The sequence below is a fragment of the Amblyomma mixtum genome, chromosome 10 (genome assembly GCF_055824585.1).
Source record: "Amblyomma mixtum isolate Tamu chromosome 10, ASM5582458v1, whole genome shotgun sequence".
Classification (NCBI taxonomy): Eukaryota; Metazoa; Arthropoda; class Arachnida; order Ixodida; family Ixodidae; genus Amblyomma; species Amblyomma mixtum.
The window spans coordinates 67,814,367-67,819,823 of NC_143021.1; the positions used below are offsets into that span (position 1 = coordinate 67,814,367).

General features: G+C 48.1%; 1 long non-coding RNA gene across 1 annotated transcript; it reads left to right on the top strand.

Annotated features, from left to right (window-relative positions):
• The first annotated feature begins 449 nt into the window (after positions 1-449).
• Positions 450-3,063, top strand: LOC149326026 (uncharacterized). Its single transcript, XR_016285939.1, has 2 exons — positions 450-521; positions 2,877-3,063. It is a non-coding gene; the product is annotated as an uncharacterized LOC149326026 (long non-coding RNA).
• Positions 3,064-5,457: the final 2,394 nt, after the last annotated feature.

The following is a 5,457-nucleotide window of genomic DNA, read 5'->3' on the forward strand; positions in this document are numbered from 1 at the left end:
CGGGTTCGATCTCGGCCGCGACGGTCGAATTTCGGTGGAGGCGAAATCATAGAGGCCCGTGTACTGAGCGATGTCAGTGTACGTTAAAAAACACCAGGTGGTCGAAATTTCCGGAGCCCTCCCCTACGGCGTTCCGCATAACCGGAGCCGCTTTGGGATTTTAAAACCCCGTCAAGCAATCCAAACCATTCTTTACGCCAAATTTCAACCGTAAGTACATATAAGTGACGTTTGTTTGGTAATACGTGTTTTTTGTTCCCGCCATCAAATTTTAGTGTATTCAGTAACGATGCTTTATCATGGATTGTGTGCTCGATTCTTGCTTGTTGCTCTTTCTTGTTTTGCGGGCCGGAGAGTGCCGATTCGTGTACAACGCACGACCGCAGCGGCACAGTGTGCAAGCATCATTCTCGTGCTTTCTTTCGCTGCAGGCCCTGATCCTTCGTCTCCTCTGAGCAAGAACACTGCCTGTCGTCTCTTCAACGCAACGTACTTGCTCCTGCTCACGGCCATACAGTCAGGTATGATCACAGTATCCTTCAGAAAGGGGCGAATAAATTAGAGTGCGCGCTTCTGTGGCACGTACTGCGCGCAGTCCTGACATCTACCGCAGCACTGTATCTCATTTTCATTGGACAGCAATCCATTTACAATTTTAGCGCTACAAGACGACGGCCAGGGGTGGTATTCTCCCGGTGTCGCCTTTTGCGACATGTCGCATTTGCGATTGGCTCGAGCCACGGTGACGGTGGCGTGACGACACGGACCCGCCTTACTGCTACGTCATCGTGACGTCGCCCCAATTTACAAGCTTAGTCGAACAACGGAATGCGCTGAAGCGATTCGCGCGGGCAACGGGCTACGAAACTGATACACGCCATGGATCCCACTTTCCTTGCCTGGTTTTTGAGTTGCGAAGAAGAGTGGCGTGTCCGCGGACATCGCGACCAGTTTGCCGTTGCCGACGAATCTTGTCAGCGGCATTACCGGCTGTCGAAGAGCACAGCACTGTGGCTACCGTCTGCTGAGCCAGACTGCCACTTGCAATGCGAACTTACTTTTCACCGTCGTAAGCAGACGACGAAGCACACGTTGCCCGCTGCGACGAGATGGCCTTGGCAGCGCTTGCGCTCGCGTCTACATGACCCTTCAAGGCGTTTTAATGCACGTTAGTGCAACGAAACTGTGTCTGCACGAGGCAAAGAGGATTTAAAGCAATGTAACGACTTTTACAAACCTACAACTGAACATTAGAGAGTTTTAGTATTGCGGGCTTTGCATAATTGCGTGCATAGCGGAATAGCGGGTCCAGAGTGCGCATGCGCAGAACGCTAATGGGGAAATAGCGTTAGCGTACGAACGCAATCGGCAGTTGCGGCTTTTGCGCCCTTTGCGTGAAAAACATGGCGGCGTCCTCCCAAGCGAGAGCCGTCCGCTTCAGCCAATTCAGCAGTCCTTGCGATTCCGGTCGGCATGTTTACCGGCAACTACTGGTGTTGTTGCTGTTCGCTGACTTACCTTACTTCGACGATAAAGTTTAAGCTGCAATTCAGCCTAGTTTTTGAGATATGCTCTCGATTCTGGAGCGTGCAAGCCTAATGGGACCTCCAGCTACACTGCTACCGTCTGCAACTGCCCGAAACGCTGCCGAAACCTAACACAACCGTCCGGAACAAAACAAAAATAGATTTGGAGCTTTTTCGCGGTGTTTCATAGACTTAATTGAAGTAAAGCGAGTTTATATTAAATTTGCAAATGGTTTTTGAACATTCGACGTCATGTGATGGCAAATATTCTTGCTATCAAAGATACGAAACTACTGCTGCAAGTTAATCAGCAGTGGTAAATTGTCGCTTCTCGTAGTGAATGAAACTACCGCCTACGAAAGTGCCGGCGGCGTTTTCCGTTTCTTCGAGCAACTGTACGCACTTTTTTAGGCCCCACCCTAATGCGACATGTCGCAAAAGGCGACACCGGGAGAATACCACCCCTGGTCGCTTTTTTTCTTCTCTCTTGTGGTTGAATGAACGGCGTCAATATTTTTTTACCGTGAAGTAGAAAGAAAACGATTAAACAGTAAACGTGAAACTTTGATTGACAAGAATTTAACAGCTCATTCGTGCTCTGCGTTTCCTGGCATGCGGCCATTTTCGCACACACCTTGCAATATTCTTTGCTGACGCAGAGGTGATTTAATGCCAGAAGGTTTACTGTATTAAGATGGCAAGGTAGCGTGGGAATGGTATTAAGTTGATACGTAACTGGCTCTTCACCCAGGCTGAGAACTAATGGTGAAAAGGGGACTCGTTTAGTTCTGTTGACAAATGAAAAGGTTTGGGCTTGTTCGTGACCAAACATTAGATCACAAAAGCAGCAGTCTATGCCACCTCTTTTTATGTTCTTCTATTCTCTTAAGTTCAGTTCAGCGCTCAATCCTTGCGGGATGATGTGACTGCAAGAGTTTTAAATGGAGGATATGTTAGTTTTTTAGCTTTTTCCGACATGAATATTTTGAATCTCATAAACCGTAACAATATAGTTATTTATTTCTTCTGAAGTTGCTGCTCTTCGACAGTATGTTAATTATGTTGGGCAGTTAGTGTCAGTTCACTGGTACTCAGCCATTTTGGTGTAGAAGTTTGTCTATGCTTACTATGCCAGCAGCTGTATGGTATAAACTTGTGCACTACGTTAATTACGCCTCTTATATATAGATGGCAAGTGCTGTGATGGATGAAATTTGATTCAAATGTTGTTTCTCACTGTAAAAATAATCCTGTAGTTTTTTGAGCATGTGCGGAGCCATTATGTGGTTTATGAATGTACCAATTATGACCAACCGTTACACTAATGCTATTAATGATCCTCTTTTGCAGTGCGCCTAGCAATAGGAGGGATCCAAATCTGCACAAGCACTGTCACTCCAGGCACTGAAGTTCAATCTGGCTTCTTCAAAACCGCACAAGTGGTCGAGACAATATTTGTGTTGTATTTTATTATGCAGTTGTGAAACAGTAGCAAGTTCAAGATTGCTCGATGTCAACCAATGAACACAGTTTGCTATGTTGCGCAGCTACAGCGATTTTATTACACAGATATTGGAGCCATTCAATGTTTTGGAGCTAAAGTAGAAGTTTGGGCGAGTTGGTGGGTACTCATTCTGACACAGCGCAGACAGGACAAGGACGGCGGAAAGAAACGTACTACAACACGAGCGCTGACTTACAACTGAACTTTAATGAGCAAAACATGCACAATAATATATGGGAAGGAAGATTGGCAGATGTAATCAGAAGCAGTCGACGTCATGAGGCGTAGATGACCATAAAAGCGATAAAGAGCGTAAGAGGGTGGTAAGGATGAAACAAGATGAACTCTCAAAAGAGATGAAAGAAAAAGGTGATCAAGGCACAATGGCCGACTACGCTCGGCTGCTGACCCAAATGACGCGGGTTCGATTCCGGCCGCGCCGGTCGAATTTCGATGGAGGCGAAATTCTTGTGGCCCGTGTACTGTGCAATGTCAGTGCACGTTAAAGAACCCCAGGTGGTCGAAATTTCCGGAGCCCTCCGCTACGGCGTCCCTCCGAGCCTGAGCCGCTTTGGGACGTTAAAACTCCATAAACCAAACCATAAACCGAAGCATATGCGAACATCGCCTGCCAGGCTTAAAGTGATCCTGCCTCGCCATTTTCGCCACACTTCCCTGTTCAGTGCATAGTACCCTGCTGCAGGTTTTAGTCGACCACAGGGAAATCCGCAAAGTTGGCAACCTCTGCCCGGCGATGACCAATTTAGGCCGTTTTGTGTTGGTGGACTCGGCTTGGGGGATATGTGCAGCGATGAGTTTCCCATTTCTTCTGATCCAGAACCAGTTGTAATATAGTTTCAGGTCAATGCTGTGACTTTTTCACCCGCCATAAGTTTCTAAATATTTTTTTGAGCAGCCTTATTCGCAGGGGTTTCAGTTATGGAAGTAATTAGTACGCACGCGAAGGTTAAAGAATAAAGTCGGGCTAGTTGGTGCTTTTGATTCACTGACTGCAACATATTAGTAGCGATAAAATACACACAAAGGACAGCGAGCAGAAATACACAGGACAGACGCTAGACACACAGGACTAACGCATGTCCTGTGTATTTCTGCTCGCTGCCCTGCGAGTGTTTTTCAGCGCTAGTAATATGTCGCAGTCAATGAACCAAAAGAACTCGAAGGCAGCCACACGGCTACAAAGTAAAGCCACATACCTCTTTCCTTTCCTCTTTTACATCCTCCTTCTCCTCCTCCACACACTTCTCGAAAAATATTACTGTTTTAAGGATATTTCCTCCCGGCTCGGAGCTTCGAACCCAAGGCCGCCGACAGCCGACGGCAAGCATTGTGCAAAGTAACGAGAAAGCTAACTCAAGGCAAGGCGAGACGGCATTGATCCCGAACTCGAAGGGTGGAACGATGCTAGCCCAGACAAAGCGGCAGAATTTTTTTTTTTTTTTTACCACAAATCAACCCCGTCTCGTAGAACTACGCCACACGACAGATACTTTCTTCCTCACGGCGCACAAGACGCCCGCCACTGCATTCACAACAAGGCTGTTTGCTCATTTGCAGCGCAACCGGGTCGCGTGCGCGGGGCCGTTTGCGCACAACGCCGTCCTTAGCGACACTGGAGTGGCGCTGCATTCCGCGGCTGCTTTCTTTCTGGTCTTACACAACATCTGCGCGCCCTGCTGCGTATTCCAGAAGATAACGCATTGTTTAGGGCCCAGCACCTTGGGTTTACAACTCAACCGTTATATGCTTCTCGGAGCGCTGCCAGCTGCACCAGCCAGGAACCCTTGCCCTCAACCCAGATTGCTGCGTACAGCAGAAACGCCAGGATTATCTAAGGCAGGGAAAGTGTTTAAATACGGCATTCCTAGTACGCCTTATCCTGCAGTTGCAGTCGAAAGAAGCGGCCGACGGCTGTGGACACACGGTGCGGATTATCTCCTGTCTATCGAATGCAGACGAAAAAACACGAGCAAAAAAGGCAGCGCACGCGCACAACTTGACTAATAAAGCAAATTATAAATTCAATTACAAAAATTGGAGAAAACTGCAAAATAATTCAGACTGAAATAAAGGAAAGGATTGTCCGCTTTCTGTCCAGCACCTGCTGGAAAGCTCCCAGACAGACGACTACAAACGCTAGGAATTCCATGGAATAGTGCAAAACTAAAGCAACCCGGCACTTCCAGTCCGTCCTTATCGCGGTAACATTTTCTGAGCTTGTGAGACAGGGGAATGGCAGTCCGAGCCTATGCAGGGGCCGTCTTGCTGCCGCGCAAGCCTTTCTCGGTCGAACAGTGCCGAAGCCGCGGGCCTCATCGCTCACGGGCAGAGCGGAAACTTCTCAGCGAACGAGCCGCCGCCGCATTATGCGAAGGAGCCCTGCTCGGACAACGCCGCACAGGCGCT